Here is a 22,115-nt window from a genome sequence, read left to right as displayed (position 1 = left end):
GACTGCCACAAAAAAATTCCCGATTTTCATGGTCTTTCCGATTCTGTGTTTCAAAATATTCCCGAATATATAGACTCATCTCGTAACAAATGGATTTGATTTTATGCGGAAAGCAGTCCCTCCAGCTACGTCATAAATTTCGCCTTATTTGAGGTGAAGCAAAAATTGAAACTGGCACCGCGACTTTGCTGGCTTTATTTTATCGTTTTCCCAGGGGGTAGGGGGAGGGTAGGGAGGAAAGCCGGTTGAAAAGTGCTTCATAAAAATGCTAATTAATGTTGTTAACTTTCTCACTTTTGCTCATATTTCATTTGGGCCAATTCAGCGGGATTCCGCGGTGGGATTCATCCTCGAATTTACCCCCATGAAAGTTGAATTGGCCTCCTGCTGGCTTCATTTGACGCTCGGCTGCTTTGTCACAGTGCCTACTTCCTCCGCCTCACTGGGATTTTTCCTCCCTTCACCAGTTTTCCCCCGCCCCTCCATTATTTACCCCATAAACAAATTTATCGAGCTCATAAATAACTGCAACACTGTCGCTGATTGTTCGTTGAGCGAGAGAGAGAGCCTGGCCTGGCTTGGCCTGGCGAATTGCCTACGAATTTCAGCCCTGCGACACTTTTGCATTTCAAGTGTCATTGGGCAAAGTGCTCTCTAATTATGCTCGTATTTTTTAATAAATTAATAAGTCACACTGACGCCGGGCATATTTCGGAACCTGCCAGACTGCCAGGCCTTCGCATAATGAAGTGTAAATAAGTTATTGTCAGTTGTCAAGTGAGTTATCGTCGTTATCGGCAGTCAGAGAGCCCAGTGATTTGCATAAAATATTGTCGCAATATCCGAGGAAGGGGGGAAAACGGAAAATTCTGGGGGGATTAGGTGGATGGAAAGCCGAAAGTCACTTGAGTTATTGACTCGGGCATGCTTCATTACATTGATTTCGATTATAAATTTTAAATAAAACGTTGATAAGTGCTGCGTAGCATGATGCGATGCTTATTCCGGCTTAGCTGGCGTCTCTCTTTCGTCCTGGCCAAAGTTCAGGGCTCAAGGAGCATTAGAAGTGGCTCACACCGCAGGATTAAGTACTCAAAATATACATGAAAACTTTGGCAGCCAGACGCTGCCAGCTGAAGATGACTTGATGACTTCAATTTAAATATCAAAGCAAAGTCGAAACTAAAATGTCCTTACACACACAGGCACACACACACACATAAAGCCGCACAGGTTCGAGGACCACAGCAGCCGCAGCTCAGAGATAGCTGGGTTATATGGCTTTGGCTTGGGGGAGATATTTCAGATATTCTGGGAATTTTTAAGTGTGTCGTCAAGCAGCAAATCAAAAAATATACACCCACACACACACACGCTTCTTATGTGTGTGTGTGTAATTAGATTTTCCACAAGGGACTCCGAGAAAGAGAGAGAGAGTGGGAGAGAAAGGACCTTCTTTGCACACTTACACCTTTTTATTGCAACGCCTCGCTGACAGCCAATTACTCACGAGTCCTGGGGAGAGACTGTGGGAGGTTGAGGAGGTGGCAGGATGAGAGAGCTAAGAGAGCATTACAAGCGAATGAAAAATCAATTTGTTGATTATGCATAAATCATAAGATTTATGCGACTCCTCACTCGGCATTCATGAGTCATTTATCAAACGATTCAACTTCTTTTTTGCCTTCACATCAAAATCGAACAAAAACAGAGAGCGACGAAGCGAATCGCAAATCGAACTGGGAAAGGATACGAAAAACACTACACATGAAGGGAACCAACTAAATAAGGGTTGAGAAAATTGCTAAATAATATTAGAAGGGAATGTAGAATTATTCAAATTTTAAATACGAATTTAAGTTGTTTATAAAATATGCTTTTAATTGAAAACATGTAGTAATCTCTAGTTAATCACAGATATTCTTAGTGCCTGAGCTTTCAAAGAACAACAATTATCACCTTGAAGCCACAGCTGAACCTCATAAAGCATATTCAACCGCTAGCTCTTTATATCTTCTCTTCAGATACAAAAATAGATGAAATCTTTGCTGTAGATTAAATGCAAGTTGCCAGCAAATTGATCTCCTGGCTTAAGTTCTTCATCTCGGAAAGTGGGCAAACACAGGGAGCTGGAAGCTGGGAGGGGCCAGACGACATAGCAAACCTTGACGACAAACAATTACCAAGAAAATTATTCCCCCAAGGGATACAGAAGCAGGAGCAGCAGCAGTAGCAGCAGCAACATGGCTGCTCCACGACTGTATATAGACGCACATACTATATATAGTAGGCAAAACAGCAAGTATAATATTGTTGGCAGCAGAAACAGCAAGGACATAGTACTGCCTGGCTAAGAGACCAAAACAGCCAGGACTCTCAGGCAACTAAAGGGCAAAGAGCCAAAGTTAAAGCAAAGGAACATAAGGTTTCTTAAGATCCATTTTATAGTAAAACCAGCAACATTTAAAGAGCAACATAGGTAACATTAGCAACATTATTTAGAGACAGCAACATTGCTTGTACTTTACTTTGGCAACAATTAGAAAGTTAAGAGAAAGTTGCAACACAACATCAAGGAAAGCGAGAGTTACAGCAGCAGCAGCAGCAGCAGCAGATAAATGAAAGCAAAAGCTACATAGGAGCAACAGGAGCAGCTGTAATAATTACATGACCAGCAACATTAGCAGCAGCAACCAGAAGAGGTCCTGCGGCAAACTGTGACAAGCCAGGATCCGGGGCTGTGTAATGTTCTCTCAGGAAAATTGCAACAAGAAGCAATTTGTCTTGTTGTTTATAATTTCGATTAAACTTTCGAAGCGAGAAATGCACATGGATGTGTGTTTTTGTGTGGGGAAAGCTCCCCAAAAGTGTACGAGTGTGCGTGCAAACAAAAGGGCGAAGCGAGTTTTCCGAGGGGGAAAAGCGTGTGAAAGTGTGACAGAACTGTCGACAGAGCAGAGAGAGGGGGGAGCAGCAGCAAACCGCAGCAACAACAATGATGACGGCGACCCAGTGGGAAATTGGAGCAAAGCCGTAGCTAAGCTGACAGGCGACTGCGACTGCGACTGCGGCAATTTTCCAAGAGGGAAAATCATACCCTACTAGGGATAATATTTTCCAGTCCTGATAACTTTAAAAAGGCGGCCCAGGACTCTCTCTCTCTGTATCGTATCAGCCAAGTTTGCAGCAAACACAGAAAGTCGAAGGACTAAGAGCGATGCCAGGACTTGCGTGGAAATTGTTTTCAATTTTCGTTATTTGACAAATGGTGACACTTCCGCTGAGGCAGCGCCAGGACACCAGCTTCAGCAGCATCATCATCATCATCATCGTCAGTCGGGGCCAGGACTTTAACAATATGTACACATGTCTCACTCCAGAGTCAGGACTTTCTCCGTGTGTCATGAGGTTTTGTCAACAATAAGTTTTTATGCCGGAAGAGTCGTAGTTGTTTATGGCAGTCCCCCATCAGCTAAAGGATATTCCTCAGGCTCAGCAGCAGGAGCATCATCAGCATGAGAAATACACAGGGAAAAAGGATATTTAACAAGGAGATTTTTAAACGAATAAGAAAAGACTTAAGAAGAAATTTCAAAAGGAAAATATTAGGGAAAATTCAAGCTTAATTTTCTCTAAAATTTTATTATAATTCCCCTTAAGTTTCTCTCTCTGCAGGACTTGCCATAAATATATGTATGTGTACGTGCGAGTCCTGCTATCCCTATCATGTGAATATAACTTTAAGCTGTGACATGAACGCAGCTCGGACGTGCTTGACTTTGACTGACTGACTTTGACTGACTCCGACTGACGAGGAGTCGTGAGGTGGAAATGGAATGGCAATGGGTTTGGAGATGGAGCCACTAAGGTTTAGTCTCTCTTCCTCTTGCTCTGTCCATTTAGTTTAGCTGCAAAATAAAGCGACAGCTACAGAAAAACTTGGTCAGTTGGACAAACTGCAGTTCCTGTCCTGTATATACCAGGTCCTGACTTCTATCCCTCTGCCATTTCCCCGCCTGACAAATGACGCAGGGCCAGACGAAACACAGCCATCAATCAGCGTGGCCAAGTTATGACGTCCTCACGTCCATGGCCACGTTTTATTCGCATTTTTATTAAGGATTCCGGGGCGATATCAGGACATTGGGATATCTGGATTTGTCTTTGGCTTGCGTCACTTGTCAGCGCCAGTTGGAGCCTGCTTCGATCAAATCTGAAAGGCAGGTCCTGCTGCTGCTCCTGCTCCCCCCATTTAGCTGCCATATATATATTTATTGTCAGCCATGTCACACTTCATAAATATTTCATAAATTGCTTCGCATTTATTTTGACAGTCGCGCCAAAGTTTCGACTGCCATTTGTTAACCCTTTCAGCTGCCGCTGTTTGCCGCCTTTTTTTTGTCTTGGCCCGGTTATTGTTATTTCAGTTATCATGCGAGGCAGTCATTGCCAGCTGTCACACATATTGTCCTTGGACGAGGGACCCCGCCCACCTCCGCCCACAGTCGCCTTGCGAAAATGAAAGATTTGCACCACCTAAAATGGTATTCATGTTCCCCAGGACCCTCATTGCCGCTCCTCGCACTTTTGACTACTTTCAACTTCGCTTCCATTTGCCCAGGACCTCTCTCGCTCTGCAGGACTCATCGTCGTCTTGAACGTTTTTTAGCTTTTAGCATACCTGTCAGCTGAATAAAATGAAAACTAGTTGCCAGAGCAAACTTTCGCTTCGTCCTTCATCCTCTCCCAATATTGTTGACACATATTTTTCGGAGGAAAAAAAAAAAACGAAGAACGCAACTTGGCTATATGCATATGCCTGCCACCTGCCACGCCCCCTGCGGCAAAAGGGACAGACAACGCCCCACTGCACTTGAGCTGGCTGGCACATTACTTTGGCCGTCACTCCCCGATCCTTCTTCGTTTTTTTTTTCTTTCCTTTCTGAGGGACTCGCTTTTTGGTGGCCTCTTTTCTGGCCTTAAGTTCTGCTGCACAATTTGCCAGCTAACGTCTCCTCACCCTGCGACAAGGATCTCGCGGGAACACGGCAAGGAAAGTGTTAAGAGGGAAATTTGTAAAAAGAAAATTATTTCGTTTAATTTTGAATCTGAAATTACAGCAATTTGTTTTTAGGGAAATTTATAGTATATTAATTAGAAATATATAAATATTTTTCTTCTTAAAAATTGCAGTTAGATAGAGGGATATTTATGATACAAAGAAAACAACAAATTCCTGCTCTTCAGGCCTCAAGTTCAAAGTCCCAAAATCCTGTAAAAATCTCTTCCCAATTTCCCTTAAAAATTCTTTTAAATTTCTCAAAATCTAGTCAACTTTTTCCCTTCAAGTGTAGCACTTTCGCAAGTCCTGGGTAACTGCTTAACGCCCAAATTGGCAGCACCTGGCCAAAAGTGTTGGGCTGACTGTCCTGGCAGATAAGTAGTCGTCCGTAGCTTTTTCTTTGCTTCTTCAACCAGCTTTTCCCGCCCCCCCTTTTTTTTTGAGATTTTTTCCCGAAGGAGAAAAAAGAAGGAGGAGAAGGGCCTCTGTGTGTTTTGACTTTCAACGAGGAGCGAAATTATTTTCGCTGTTGCAAGTTTGTTGCAACTTTTGCCTGACGCAAAGTGAAAATTTGTCATGCTCGTTGAGCTGCTGCTGCTGCTGCTGCCCCTCTCCAAAAATAATAAATTCTTCTTCAGTTAAGCAAAAATGCTCGGCAAAGACAAACAAAAACACACACAAACACGGCGGCAAACATAAATACAGACTTGGCAGACAGACTCGTCGTCGTCTGTGGAACTTTTAACTCACTTGCCAAATATTTTAGCAATTTTTGAATAAAACATTGCCAAGATTCCAGGAGCTACCTCCCCTTTCCCCCTCATCTTCATCATCATCATCATAGTCCACCTGCGTTTTCAGCATTACTTTAAAAGCGAATTTCATAGGGGTCTCAACTTAATTAGTTGGAATTCCAGAGGGGGAATTCCGCCCCCTCGACATATGTTTATTTTCCTACTGCTTCTTACCTTTCAATGGAGTCCTGGAAAAGGCCAAGTCACGTACTGTACAGGACAACGACGAGGATCTGCTGACTAATGCAATGTCTCTCTGCAAATAAATATAGAGAGGAGGGGAGAACGAATTAGTTTGATTTTACTTATTATAATGTCATGTTTTCGGTCTGGTTTCCAGCCACGAAATTATAGCTCCCGTTCGGTGCATACTTTATTCATAAGGCCCCTGAGGGGACTCCAGGACGTTAATGGAAATTACGCATTAAATAAATAGCCCTGAGCATATTACATGAATCAGGAATGAGTAAGGATTTTGAACGGTTATAGCCAGGAATTTGAGTAATACACTTGCTGGGCACAAGGATAATACAGAAAATAAAATATTAAAACTCATTTCAGCAAGACTTTGAGCTCTCTTTAGCTTTGTTCTTATTTTTAAAGAATTTCTTTGCCTTAAATTCCCTTTTAAATTTAATATTTTCTCTATTATTTTATTCTTAAAATACATTTTAGCATACTTTGATCTCAATTTAGCTTTAACCTTAATTTTAAAGTATTCCTTTGCTTTATTTTCCCTTTTAGATTTAATATTTTTCTCTACCTGCAACGTTTACTTAATTATTTAATTTTATATTGTTACCCCAAAATTACCTACTCCCTTTGACTAGTAACTGGGCCTACCTTTGCCATTAAAGTTTATAATATGGGAGACCCGTGCAATCCCCTGTTTGATTATATAATTTTTATAGGCTTCAAAGATCAAAGGCTTGGCCCTGGCAAATCCTAATTGCGTTAATTTCCAGTAATTGTGGTCCAACTAAGTTTGCTTCCAGCCAAAACATGCGATAACGTAAACAGCAGAAAAAGGCTCGGGAACACAAAGGGAAAAACTATTAACACGAAGGGGGGACACTGGGTAGGGTCCACCCACTAAAAGGGGGTGGTGTGTGCGGAGAGTGTATGTGCGTGGGTAGTGTCAGGGGTCCGGGGTCTGGGGTCTGGGGTCAGGGATCGTGGGTGTGGATGGCGCGTTATTCAAATAGTTTCGTTCGCCCGAACTCGCAGCGGAGACGATAACGATGATGACGACAGCCCAAGGCAATTCCCCTTCGGGGGCCACGCCCACATGTGTGGCATTAAGAGGCGAATAGTGGGTGGGGGGCAGTCAAGAGAGGGGACACTCCATTGTGCCGCCTGTATGAAAATGGAAATGAAATAATTGCATTGGCAACGCCTATAAGAAGAGGCACAAAAAAAAAAAGAAACTCTAGGGAACTTGCCACACACTAAGGGGAAAAAGGGTTAAACAATTTATTTATAAATTTTTAAAATTAGGTTTATAAGTAAAAGACAACTTTAATATAAATTTATATAGGAATTCTTAAATTTTACATAAAAATAAATTTCTAAAATGATTTTTTTGGTATATAGAAAATTAAAAAAGATTATTAAATCTTTATAGACTTGAGCTCAACATTTTAGAAAACTTTTGATAAATATTTTCTAGCTTATTAAAATATTTGAAAATGCATTTACAAATAAAAAACCCACTAAATCAAACTTAAAAATTATTTAAGGCAGTTTTATACAACAGTTTCCCTCAATTAAAAGCTAAAAAAGCATTTTTCTTCATTTTCATGCTGCATTCTCTGGCTCAATTATCATTTATATTATTTTATTATAGTGCACTGACCACTGTTTATGATCAGAAGAGGGATGACTGACTCCATAATCTTGCGGGGGTGGTGGTTGTTTACTACAATCGTAATCGCCGCCAACGCTGGCTGACCATTTGCTCTTACCCGACATTTGTGTTGTTTTTTACCCATTTTGCCGGTAATTATGCCCGCATTTGTGGCCACCGCCCCCTATCTCTGTTCTGCAGTTGTGTGTACACTTTTTGTGTCATTTGAATATTTAATAAGATTTATGCCATTCATGCCGCTGATGCCTTTCGATGATTAAGCATTGAATAATTGCTGACGGAGGCGATTCTCTGGAGGCAGAAGTAAGCAGCAGCTGAGGTGGGGGCAGTGCTTTTGTGGCAAACCGAACAATTGTCAGAGTTTCAGGGGGGGAGTGGGAGTGGGAGTGGTATCGGGGCATCTAAATTTGATTGTCGGTGGAATGTCAAACAAGTTCAAACGGCGGCTGCCACTGGCAACCGACCGAAGCCAAATGAAACCCCAGAAAAAAAGGCACTGCCAGACGTTGAGCGAAAACCCTGAACAGGAAAAATCAGGAAAATGCCAATGGCTGTGTGGGTAAAACATATGGAAAACTGGATTCAATGACATTGATTGTTCAATTGGACAAGGCTGTAGGGTAATACGATATAGCAACAATAAAAACGATCGAATTTGTTTAGATCATTAAAGTAGTTAGGTTCCTATTACCAAGGGGAATTGAACTCTAAAGGTATTTGCGGCTATTTTGGGGTGTTTTTTAAATATATAATAATCAAGTGAATCAGCTATATATATTTTTCGTTTACTATAATATACATTGTTCTAACTTTAAAGTCTGTAAAACCCTTGAAAATAAACTCCCACGACTCTCTACTTTCATCAGAAACTAAAGAATTTCCTTCCTCCTGATTTGATTAAAATCAATTTGCCTAAATTTGAGCTTTCCTTGAAAACAACTCCCTTTTCTTTACATCCTTCCTAATTTCCCCCCTCCTTTCCCTTTTTTTATTTACCCCAAACATCCTGTCATGTGAACAATTTGCATGTGGATAATCTGTGAGAGTCGCTTTCGGAAATTGCTGCAACGTTTCCATTTCATGTGTGCCAGGCAATAAAAATTTAATATAATTACGCACAATTTCCAGTTGAAGTTTATGGTAGGGACATGCTCCAGAAGCGAGCACACAGGACTCCTCGCATAGACTCGACGTGACTTTTGACAGTGGCGTCGTTCCTGGGGTCCTGCCAGCTCGCTTTTGCCAGGCACTTTATGAGCCACCGCCTCGCCAAGACAAACATAAACACTTGTGCTTCCCTCCCCGTAAAGATGAGGAGGGGGCGTGGCAGGACTGCTGCAGCTGATTTCATAAAGTGTAACAAGCCAAAGCTTTGCTGCGGCGACAAATAAGCGACAGAGGAGCCGCAAGCTCCTTTCGCAGGAGAAAAGTTTGTGCCAGAGTTTCAAGGGATACGAGTGTGTGTGTCACACACACACATACACCACACCCTCTTCTCCCACTCCCACTCCCACTCCCCCCCAAAGGACACGCAGGAGACAGTGCCTGCGAGTTAAATATTTGTTCCGCTTGTTTACATTGAAGACCCCAAAAGCAAAGTTCCCTTGTGCTCCTGGCCCCGCCTCTTTTCCCGAGCCTCCCCCCAGGTCCTTGCCCCTTGGCAAGTTGTTATTTCTTAATATTGAGAGTCGCGGATGATATGGCAGGCGCGTAGAACAAGCTCCGGGCTGGTTCTGGGAGTGGGACGTGTGACAGGTTACACGGGTTTCCCTTTCCACAGGCAGACCATCAATTGTTTGATTTTATTTTTGCACTTGAAAATAATTGTATATGCTCTGGGAAATTTTATAAAAATTTAGGGAGTATAGTATCATATTTTATAAGATTTATTATATAGCTTTCTTGAGCTTTAAAAAAGCAATATTTTTTTTTAAAACTCTTTATAAATTGCAGAAATATTCTAATTTATATTACATGAATTTAAATATTTGTATATGTATTTTATAAAAACAAAAACCCTTTATAATTTTAGTAATATTTTAAATTTTTTATTTTTAAATTATTTTCCCCTGTGCATTCTATGATTTCTCAAGGCAATTCAAAAAAAGAAAGAGGAGAAAAAACTTGCCAACAAAGTTGTTACAATCAGAACGCCTGATGGCTTTTGAGGAACCACCCACTGCTCCTCCCTCTGGGGAAACTCCCCCTTGAAAAAACACAAACAATCGTGGCTAATGTAATTGGGTAATAAAGCTAGCTGGCCTGGCCGAGTGTGTGTGTGTGTGTGGAGCAGCACCTGTCCCCATTACCAACTATATAAACATTAGTGACAAAAATTAATTAGGCCGACGCAGAGCAACAGGACGAAATGCCTAAAACTCTGCCTAGGAAGTAACACCGTTCGACGTTGGCTTTGGCCATGCTAAATGGTCATAATCAACTTCCGTTGTGTCCGCACCCATGGCCACGCCACGCCCACCGTTCCAGCGACCTGGTAAACAACCTCCGCCTCCCCCACGTTACGCCAAAATGTGCTCATTTACAACAAATAAACAGGGATATAAAAACCATGAAACTGATTTTTCACGCCATTTTCATTTACATTTTTGCGGTTATTTTTTTGGGCCATTCGCGCGCTCTCGACCCTCGGCCCCTCCCTGGCTCCTTCCTGGCTCCTTGTTTGTTGTCCTTGACGCTAGCAGCGCAGTAGCAGCGAACGCATGTGTAATTAAAATATAATAATTTCCCCGAATACCGCAACAAGCAAATAAACAAACAAAGAACGCAGAAGCAGAAGGCAGCGAAAGCGAAAACAAAAGGAAACCAGAGGCCCAACAGCAGACAACAAAAGCGGGGAAAAAATTGGGGAAAATCTAGTTGAGATAGCCGATATGAAGGGTACACTATATGGGGATTATTTTGGTTTTAATTGTGGGATTTTTAATATTTTAGAAATTATTTTTAACATTAAAATTTCAGTCGGAAGATTGAAATGCAGTCAAGGAATCATTTCCGACCCTATAAACCATATATATTCTTGATCAGCATCAACAGGCGAATCTTTCTAGACATGTTTGACAAAAAAAAATTTTTTTGAAATTTTTTCAAAAATTGATAAGGGGTTACATCATTAAAATTGCAAAAAATCAACAAAAATTTTGATTTCTTAAATTTTTAAATTTAGTTTGCAGATTTGTTAAGCTGGAAAAAACTAGCACAGAAAAGCTTTCCGAAGTGAAATTAATGCATTTTTGGCTTAGCTATTAAATTTTTAAGTTTTCATTTTCTTAAAAATTTTTATATAAAATTAGATATAACTTAAAATCGATTCTTAATCATCGAATTTAGAACTGCAGGGGTTTACATTTTTAGGATTTAATATTTTCAACCTCTTCCAAACCACAAACCCCTCTTAAAATCCCCAAATACCCTGCGAAAAGTGTATGCCAAATGTAGAAACAGTATTTATGACGAAAGTTTCAAGTGAGCTGGGGTGGGGTGGGGGCCAGATTGTCTCTCTCTCTCACCCAATGGGGTGAAGTGGGTGGCCGAGAGGCATGGTTGAAGAGGACGACATCGCCATCTGCCAATGATTATGATGATGGCAATCCTGCACGCACAACAAAAAAAAAGAAGAACAGAAAACCTGCACAGGTGAGGAAGAGACAGAGACTCCTTCCCCCCAAATGTCCTTCACCTTTTTGCCAGTGAATCATTCCCCCAACTCGCGTTCACTTTGTTTTGTGCACATTTGTTACGCTCAATAAATGAAAATGTTCATATAAATATTTCATATTTCTTTTGGTGGCTGTGCCACGCCCACGCAAAACAGTTTCTGCCCATTAAATTGACATACGCATTCGTATTCATTTCCTTTCCATGCCAGAACATGCCAGCTTTCCATTTTTCCCCTCGGCATTTCTTCAATTTTTATTGCTTCGCCTGTGTTTAAGAGTGTGTGTGTGTTTGCACAAGTTTTGTAATATTTTCGGTTTATGTTTACAGTTGGCAAACGCATTAAAATCACAGATTTACATTTTTTCTCCTTCGCCGGCTGAATAATTTAGTGTCGTTGTTGCTGTCGATGTCGCTTTCGCATTATTGAATTTTCATGAGGAGGATGAGGAGGCGGAGGCGGAAAAGGAGAAGGAGGTCCTCCGATGACAGGGTCCTGCCAGCTTATTGTTTCAAATGTTTTCTCGGGGACACTTGAGAATGCAAACTGTTGATGGCGCGCACAGGGTTCGGCGGGGGTTTAAGAAAAAAAAGGGGGTGGCTTGGCTTAGGCCCGCGTTGAGCATGGAAATTATTTTTTAATAAACACGACAGCAAACACTCACACACACACAGACACAAAAAGGGAGCAACACCCCATGCTCATCCCTGTCGCGCTGCGTGCCGTGTATCCTGGTGTCCTGTACCTTTGGCCAAAGTGGCAACAGCGTCGAGGGCAAAATAAATAAACCCACTTTAATATGCGCTCGTTATATTATTTTCTTTTCATTTTCTTGATTTTCATTTTTCCCTGCCGCGCTGCCTGGCTTACATTCACCCTGTTTTTCTTTCATTTTTGTTTTTCTCCTTTTAGCCGTGTACTTTTTTTCATGTTTTGTTTGCTGCCCCAGGAAGGGGAAGGCGGAGGAGGTCCTGGAAACGGCTTCACTTGTTTGAAGTGCCACGCTCTATTTAAAGGCAAATTGTCTGTAGTCCTTTTTACAAATATTGCGAATTTTTTGCCGCACTCTCTACTTCCCCCACCCCCTCCGCCATCCATCTCGTCCTTTATCATTCTTTTGCATATTTTTCCGCTGCTTTCTGCTGCAGCCGTCCGAAAGTTGTTGTAGTCCAGGGACTTTGGCTGATCCTCTCCAGCAAATCCACTCTCCCCCCCCCCACCCCGCCCCCAGCAGTATCCCCACTTTATCCTTTGGACTGGCGCAAAAAGACAAGCTCTCGCTGAAAAGTAGTAGCGCTCGAGTCTAGACACCGAGGAATGGAATTGTCAGTGCTATTTGGCCGGGATAAACAGTCAACTGGCCGAATGGCTGTCTAAAAATGCACTAACCCGTGGGTCGAGTGGGAGCGAGACATTGGGTTAAATTAGCATTCCGAAACCCTGTTTAGTGCACTGACCTGTACACATTGACATTTGTGTACTTTATTGCATTTAGGAGGGGGTAGAGGGGGGAGGAGGTGGGAAATTTGGCGGCAAAGCGAGGAAGGAGCAGCTCTAATTATCTTATATTTTAATTGAGAAAATTTTTTAGAATTTTTATAGAATTATCTGGATTATTTCAATATGAAGAGAATACTTTGGGAAAAGAGGGAAAAATATTAGGTATATATTATTTGTTATAATTTATAAAAATATTTTAATTTTATAAAAAACAATTTAAAACAGGGAAAAGGCATCTCGCAAAAATCTTTAAAATATTCTAAGTTAATTTTCTGGTAAAAAATAGCTTTGAATAATTTTATATAATTAAAAGGCTTCTCTGAACTTCATAAAAAAATGTCTATAGACTCTTTAAGGATATTTTCTTATCGAAAAATCTAAGGCCTTTATATATCTTAATAAATAAAATATTTAAAAATTAAGTTACTTCACTACCTTTACCCAAAAAGACCCATCTATTCTCCTCTCCCTTATTTTGACATTTTCCAGCGATAGTTTCAATCATAGCTCGGCTTAGCCCCCCTCCCATTCCCTCTACTGCCGCCTTCAGGTAAAAGGAAATCCCCGCATTAGTTCAGTGGCCTTTACCGGGCTCCTTTGGGAATATTTATACATGTATCCTGACTGGTAGGGAGCCTGCTCTATAAACATGAGCGCATATATCCAGCTGAGACGCCTAGTTTCAATTACACACGCACTTGGCGAATGCCAAAGTGGAAAGTGGGTGGAAATTGAAGGGAAATGGTGGGGTAAGGAGGTGGGAAACTGTTGTAGGGAAAGTTCCACATTCCCTCCTTTGCAATTGTTGCGCCTTTTATTTGTTTGCTTTCTGCTGCTGCTGCTGCTCGTTGCTCGGTGGTGCTGATGTTTGTTGTTGTTAGGACCGTCGTCATCGTTTCGTGTCATTGCCTTTGTTTGCTTTTTGCAGCCTGCCTACACTCCCCCCTCCCGTTCGCAGTTCCTTTACAGGATACGCAGGATATGGCCCCTCTCGCTTGTGTTTATTTTCTTTTTATATTTTGTGCGTGGCGCGCGCGTTACAGTTACGCACAAAGGCGAGAGCAGTGCGAAAAGGACACGCATGTCCTACTCTAACCCGCTCCCCCTCCCCCCACCGCCTGCGACTCGTTAAAGGTAAAAATTTATTGTATCTTATTATTATTTTTTTATTGACAATACGTGACGCGTACAGCAGAAGCAAAAAATAAATAAATAAAAAAAAAGGAGAAGAAACAAAAAACGCAGCATAAAAAAGGGACAAAGGACAGAGGCAGAGTGAGAGTGAGAGAGATCCTTGGCGGCATAAAAAGATTTCGTCCAATCGATTCCTCTTCCTTTTGTTATTTTATAATTTTCGATTGTTTTGTTTTGCTGTACACTTTCTCACACCCAAAATCCTTACGTACCGGAATATATATATATATATAATGTATATCCCTTGCTTCCGATTTTCCGCTGACATTGCGCTTTTGTTGGCCCGCATGACAGAAACTAAAAGCGAGACAGGATTGCGAGGACGAACGGCAGCGAAATCCAGGACACGCGTGCCTGCCTTTGGGCCACCTTTGTTTTTCCGCTTTGCCTAGTTTTTCCCTTTCTTTTTTCCCGTTTCCCCTTTTTTTTAGTGCCAGCTAGAATGCCATTAAAAGCGGCTTAGCCATCCCTTCTTTAGTATCCTGCGAGGCCTCAAGTTTGGCGTTAATCATTGTTTTGCGACCCGCAAATCGAAGATTACGGCCGAACAATTAAGTTAATCAAATCCGGACAATGAGACGAGAAATCAAGACATTTTACCCGGTGAAAGCACAACTTTCACCAAGGCGACCACCGCCCTCCCTCCTTTCACCCCTTTTTGAAGTCCTTAAAGAGCAGAAACAATTTGCTGTTTTACCTTTGTTGGATTCAAACACACACAGACAGACACACACACACTCACTCGCCATGAGAAGAGGTCCTTTCGACGAGCGTTTTATCTATGGCTACGGCTAGGAAAAGTTTTTCCTCATTTTCCTCGACGCAGCGCCCGGGGCCAAGTTTTTCGTTTGCTTCAATTAATTTTCATTTGTTTACTAATCTAACAAATTAAACTAACGGTTAGAAGGGTGAGAGAGAGAGAGAGACGAGAAAGAGAAGACAGAGCTAAGGTTTTCCGCTTTCCCGGTCTCGCATGTCTGTGAGCAGCGGAAATTGAAAGGATTTTTGGGGCCCCTTCGGCTTGGGAGTGGGCTTGACATCCACAGATCCTGTGGGCTTGCGGCGGAAAAGTGGCTGGGGGAAAATGGGAAAAGCGTTTCCCTGACACTGCCAATTGAAAGTTTAATCATCGTGATCTCAATTGGCCGGGTCACCCACCGTTGGCAATGTCTCCTCAACGGGTTTTCCTCATTCAGTATTTGCCCGAAACTGATTAGCAAATTTATGGTAAGTCCGCGAAATTATTTGCGGTTTCTGCTGGTTAATAATGTTTTGATTTTGGAAGAATCCAAAGGGAAAATTAAAGCTAAATATTAAATATTTTCTTTTAAAAGGCATTAAAATATAAGGTAACATACGAAAGGGGAAAGAAAAAAGAGAGCTATGCTTTTCTTTCTTAAAAAATTTATTTATATTTCATAAACATAGCCTGGCAATTTTCCTTTCTATTCCCCAAAAATCTTCCACTTTTATAGATTTCCATCTGACGAATGTCCATCCGGGTTTCCCCGCATCGATTTCCATCTCCTTTTTCTCCCTACCCTCCCTCTCGTCTCCATTGATTAACAAGTTGAATCATCAGATTTCTTATCAATTTCTGTTGCCATTTCCCATCCTTGACCCTTGGCTCGGTGTCGTGTCCCTTCCCCATTATCCCCATTTTCCCGCATTCTTCCATTTCCCTTTACCATAATTTTCCATAGCTATTTTTACTTTTCCTTTCAGCGCCCAAGCGAAACTGATTTCGGTGTGTATTTTATGCTAATTAATTTTTTACCGAAAAAAAAGAGGAAAAGAAAAAATTGTAAAGAAATATCTTCGAGTGTGTGTGTGTGGAAATTGGTTGGGATTTTTGAGTATAGAAAAAGGAAAAATCATGCTTAAAAGGTGGCTTAAAGGTGACTGATTCTTAAAAGTATTTTGTTGTATTTTATTATACATTATTCTTAAACTGAAATTTCTCTTTCAATTAAAAATTCAATTTAGAAATGTCTCAAGCTTCACTTAAACTTTGTTTCCCTTGAGATTTACCTGAGGAGTCTCTGTCTCTGTGAAATATAATATTATCGACCTTTCAACTCTCTTTGTCGCAATGGAGTTTTCCTTTACATTTTCCCAGCTAACTACATTTCCCATTTGAATAATCTTAAACAATCTGTCACCTTGCTGGCTCCCCGAACCCAACTCCAAAATGAAATCTTTGATAAATGCCCAAATAATTGCCCGTTCAGGCCAAGGGCGATTAGGATCTTCAGGACGGCCGAAAAGAAATGGCCAAAACTTTTGTATATTTCATTTTCGCGGCGGTGAATGCTGGCCCCTGGTCGCGTCAAATGTCGCGCCGAAAATTATACCTTTTCTCGGACGGAAAAAAAACAAAAGGACAACAACAAAAAATGGCCAAATAGCTAGTGTAGAGTGCAGGCGGGAATTTCCCCTTTTATCCCTTTTACGTTGTGGCCTGGCCAAACAACTTGGACATTTTTCCGGCTTTTCTTCGGCGTTGACGTTGATGTTGGTTTCCCGCCGCCTCTTTTTCTCGTAGTTTTGTATTATTGTTGTTGTGCATGCAGTCACGCCCACCAGATGAATGCCTTTTCACTGCCTCCTCCGAGTTTTCCCTACCATTTTCCATGACAAGGGGTGCACTGGGACAAAAGGGGAGAGCTGTGGGTCTGTTAATGTTAAGGATTAAATGTAATGACTTTAAAAAAACTTATAATAAGCAATATGGAATTTCGGCAATAGTTTTTCAATCATTTTTAACATAAAGTCTTAAATTAAAATTTCTTAAATACTTCCTTCCTTCACATCTCAGCATCTATTGATCCTTTTCTCAACCCTTTTCTTTTCTCTCAGTGCACAGCTTTCCCGCCATCTTTTATGTATTCAGTCTCAGTGCGCTCACTTGACTTTAATTCTTTTTTCACACGCCCACTTCGTCGCTGGAGAAATGGCGAAGGGGGTGAAGGGAGCGAAGGGGGGCGTGGCCGAGGGAATGGCAAGTGCAATTTCCTAACGGCTCTCGAGCCGCACACAACAACGAGAACAAAACTATATATCCCCCTCATATAGGAGAAGGGGATGGAAAACCAGTGAAACATGGCTGAGCTTTGCATTCAGATGAGCATGTCAGCCGAAAGGTGCGTCGTCTGGCGTCCCCGAAAGCAGGAACCCCTTGCACAGCCAACATTGAGTTGTAATTGCTCAACATGCCACACATTTCTACAATTTTATGTAGATTTAATAGCTTCCTGACGCTCCCTCCAGGCAAATGGCACTGGATCCTGCCTCCGCCGACGCCGACGCCGCCTCCTGTCTCGCATTTCATTTGCTTGCGTGACATTTCATTCGAGAGAGTCCTGCGACTCCGAGATTCCCCCAGATACGAGCATGTGCCGCAAATTGCTTGGGATCGGTCATTTTCCACCTTTCCAGCCTTTCTCTTTAATTGATTTAAAGCAAAAGTTGCCAACTACCGGGGAACACGTGTCCGGGAATGTTGCGGCCAATCGCGTGGAAAACTTGCTACCAGGAAAAGCCTTTCGCGAGCCGAAAACCAACAACTTCCGACACTCGACTTGACATGTTAATTGGCAGCCAGGAAGGCAGCCAGGCAGAGAGCAATCATCGCGAGAAGTTGTCCCTGAGAGAAGGTTACCCAGGATCCCAGAATAACACGTTATATATAGGTGGATTCAAGGTGGACTATTGGAATACTTTGAGAGAGATTTTTCCTATGATTTATAAGGAAAAGGAAAATAAACCTAAATGTCTGTAATATATTAGTTTCTTAATTTAATTGTATTTTTAGTCCCATCTTAGCTGATTCCTCACGCAATCAATCAATATCTTAGTTGAAAATACTAAAACTAATCCCTCCATCCTTAAGGACTTGACTACCTTAAACCTCCATTCATTTTTCTGGATATTTTCCCCTCTAGCTTACACGATTTCGGGACTTTTCCCATCCTCCCCACCTCTCCCACCTCTTTTCAAACGGAGTTTACTGTGCTCTCCCTTTTGCACACAAAATATGCTTAAACATCTCATTTGGCATTTCCTTTGAACATCCCTTAGCTGCTGGCTCTGGCTCTGGCTCTGGTCCTGGCTCATACATCAAATATGAATTCGTTTGGCATTCCGGGCAATTTCGTGCTGCATCTGTAGCTGTGGCTGTAGCTCCTGCATCTGCATCTGCATCTTGCAGCTACTGCTCTGTCGCTGCTTCTGCTGCTATTAAGTATCTGGCAGATACTTTGGTGCACATTTTGCAGCTCGCTTGTAATTGTATGCAGTTCAGTGCAGGGAAAGGAGCTCCGCATATGAAATTGCCTCCTGATGGAGTGCTTCACCAGCCCGAGGAGGACGTAGACTAGAAAGTAGAGAATGGAGAGTGGAGGAGCAGAGAGAAAGTGGAGCACCCTGGAAAGTAGTTTGCCAAGAATTGTCGCGGATTGCTGATGAGGCTGAATGCTGGATTCTGGTGGGGAACGGGAAAGGCAAGGGGTTTGGGGTATCTTGAAGTGGAAAGGCGGACATTTGGTTGCCCGGCAATTGACGGTTTGTGGCTGCACATTCTATATATATATATATAGATATATACTAAGTATATATATCCCGGAACTCTGTCCCTCTGCCACTTCACTTGCCAGGCTCCCTGTCAGCTTTCCCTTTTCCCAGCTGAAAGCCAAAGCAATCCAACAGTCCGCAAACTGCAGCCGCATCAGCAGGCATACAGAGAGGGAAATTTAGATGAATTATTGACAATTTCAAAGATAATAAATCTAACAAAATTATAAGAATATAAGAATATAAGGAACTTGAACTTGTAGAACCTAGAACCTTAGCTAGAGTTCTTTAAGGCTCCGAAAAAATTCTTAAATTTATTTTAATAACTCCCTTTTTCCCTGAATATTTCCCCAAGTGCATCCCTCTAGCCAGAGAGCGTATTTGTATCTGTATCTGGGCTTTGGCTCGGTGCGTTTGTTTATGGTTTTATTTGTGCAGGGCTTAGCCTGCCACCCACTACCTCCCGTCCACCCATCCCCTCTTCCTCTATTCTCAGATTGTTTGTCTTTTGTGGTTGTGAATGCATTTTTCAAACAAATTGCAAATCATTGCCTAACAATAGTTGCCTCTTCGCCTCCCCGCACCGCACCGCACCGCAGCACTTCACTCTATCCTTCCGGATCTCTGCTCTATATAAATCCACATATATCCCTCGGAGTCCTTGCTGGTGTCTGTGTATTTCGGGATGCGAATCTCCGACCACAATGACAGTGATTTAGTTTTTGGCTGTGAGTCCATTACATGGGGTTTTGTGGGTTAAAGGGAGGAGGAGGGGGGGGCTAAGACCAGGCCCAAGGTTAATGTTAAATCTTGCAACTTGGCCCAACTTTTGGTCCTCGCCATTTGTCTGTGGGAAAAGGAGTCAAAGTCGAAGTTCCACAAACTTAAATTACATTTAAAAATTTCGCTTTTTTCGGATCTATTTACGTTTGCGATTTGTCAAATGGAATTCGCTTCTTTTTTTTTTTTTTTGCTTCCCTTTGCCTTTCGCAAAGTTAATTTGCAGACATTTAGCCGGGACAGGACACGCAGGAAAAAAAGAGAATGAAAGCAAGAGTGGAAAAGGACACCCTGGGAACCGCTCTGGAATTCAATTTATTGAATTAAATTCCAAGAAAATGTCCCAGGGATTTGTTTGCCTTTGTTTGCTGCCGCCATTTATTTGTTTGTTTGTCTATCTGTTTGTCTGCCTTTCGTCCTGCGAAAAGTTTCCGCCAAGGAATCTCGCTGACTTTGCTTAGCCCACTTAGCAGGGCAATATGTATAAATGCGCATAAGTATACATCATAGAAACATGATTTCTCTACGCTTTCATTGTGTGTGTGTACAGGCTGTGCTGCCTCGTCCTTCGTCCTCGTCCTGCTAGGAACCATTGACCCACAAAAAATACACACACAGGGAGCGAGCGGGCCAAGCGTCAAGGATTTTGTTCTAAAAACCATCAAGAACCAAAACTCGAGAGCTGAGCTTTTCGTCTTGATGTTTTTCAAGTCACAATTTTTAGTCACGATTTTCACACAGGGAAATATTGTTTGCTATTAATTTTTCTATAGAAACTATTGTTTTGTTTTGCTTTGTTGAATTCACAATCCACTTGGAAAATCCTAATTACCCCAGAGATTTATTTAGTTGTTGAGAAAATGTGGCTGGCACTTGTTATTTGATTGGGTTTGTGTCGGAAAATAAAGAAAAAGAAATATGAAAATGGTTTTAAAAACTTTTCTTATTTTTTATATATATCCATTATAAACGTAAATGTTTTATATGCTGATTTTACAAGTCACATCATATATTATTTGTTTTAAAAATAATATTTATAAGCTTTAAACATTTTAAAATTCCTATGTTCGTCCCAAACTAACATTTTTCCTTATTTATTTTTAGTTTTTTATTTGCTCTTTCTTTAAAAAAAATAATGAAGAATACAAGATATGAACATAATTTTGTTTGTTTATTTTATTTTTTCTTTTGTAAGAAAAACACTATTTTATTTATATAAACGAATTTTTTGGTGTCTTAAAGCTTAAAACTTTATATTTATATGTAGTCATTTGGTTATTTGTTTTTTTTTTTATATATATAAAACGGAGTCCCGGTTTTTCTTAAATTACAATTTTTGTCAATGTTTTGAATAAACACTTCATTTCCACTCATAATTTACATTTTCCTAAATCCCAAAAAGCTAAAATAAATTTGACCCAGTCTTAAAGGTAGACAGCTTTTGTAAAACCTACACCAGAAATGCAACTTACTTGTTATTTAATAGATTTTAATAAGTTTTTAAGGTTTCTTTTTGTTAATTAATTTTAATTTAACACTTTTCACTGCAAATTTTCTTGGTTTATCCAATTCTATCCTTAATTCAGCACTTGTTTTAAAGATATAAATTGTATAAAATTGTACCAATTAAATGGCAGTCACAACTTGTTGTTATTTAGTATTTTCACTGTTTTTTTTAATAAATTCCATTTATGTTTTTTATTTAGTTTACTTAGTTATCAAGCACTATTTGCTAGTTATGCGGCAATTTATTTTCTTTTTTTTTGCGACTGCAACACGTTGTTGACACGAAGACAGGATAAATACTAGTCCTGTTCGTCCTTTCCTACCGAACCGAACGAAATATCAAATCAAACTGAATTTACGAATTCAACGCTGAGCCCAGCGAAGCCTCAACAGCGGGCAGGAACAATGAAAAATGGAACAGAAGAGCAAGAGAGAGAGTGGTGCAGCGGTATGATTGGCAACGGAACGCTAACGAGGTCTGTTTGCTCTTACACCCCTCCCACTCACTTTCTTGCGCCCACCCCCGCAGAGTCACAAATTGAGCTATCAACTGTTTCAAGCAGTTTCAGCTGTTCCACTTTCTCTCTTTAAGGGTTTGGAATTGATAATTAATTTCTATTAATATTATATAATAAATAATTGATTTTATTTCGATTTTTACTGTTATTTTATTAGTTTTTTTTGTTAATTAAATCACTTATTTTGTTGTATTTATTCTTTCAGCTAAGATTCGTTTCCCGGTCTCTGCCGGCGCTTGTTCTACTTTCGCCCAGCGGCTGCGCAGGCGGCAATTTCTCTTTGGCCGCTCTCTTGCTTTCAATCTGCTGTTCAATTTCGCTTTCAATCGCGCTCTTTGCTGCACTTGTTCCATTTCGTTCCGTTTCGCAGGATCTCCCTGGCTTTTCACAGGACCTTTGTGAGTGCTATTGTTGTTGCTGTTGCTCCTGGTATTTGTTTCGTGTTCGTGCGTTTTGTTGTGGTGTGCGCAACAGGTTCACACTGTGTTTGGTCCTTGCGGGTCCTTGCGAGTCCCTTTCTATGCTCTCCCCCTCCCCTCCTCTGCTTTGTATTGCCTTTTCCTTTGAGCAGCTTTGCCTGTTGTTTTGGTTTGTTTTGCTATTTTGCTTGATTTTCCCTGTATATTTTTTTTATAGACGCTGCCTA

At 41.1% G+C, this 22,115-nt stretch overlaps 1 protein-coding gene across 1 annotated transcript in view; it reads right to left on the bottom strand.

Annotated features, from left to right (window-relative positions):
- Nucleotides 1-21,278, bottom strand: part of Con (leucine rich repeat protein connectin) — a 48,693-nt gene extending 27,415 nt beyond the window's left edge. Inside the window, exons 1-2 of the mRNA XM_017162891.3 lie at nucleotides 20,918-21,278; nucleotides 6,031-6,112 (exon numbers count right to left, since the gene is read on the bottom strand). The gene's annotated coding sequence lies outside the window, so the exon portion shown is untranslated. The remainder of the gene's footprint in view (nucleotides 1-6,030; nucleotides 6,113-20,917) is intronic.
- Between the last annotated feature and the right edge of the window lie 837 nt (nucleotides 21,279-22,115).

This window comes from Drosophila kikkawai, chromosome 3L, assembly GCF_030179895.1.
Source record: "Drosophila kikkawai strain 14028-0561.14 chromosome 3L, DkikHiC1v2, whole genome shotgun sequence".
NCBI lineage: Eukaryota > Metazoa > Arthropoda > Insecta > Diptera > Drosophilidae > Drosophila > Drosophila kikkawai.
Note: the sequence above shows the minus strand (reverse complement) of the source record. Positions and strands in the feature narration are given on the sequence as shown.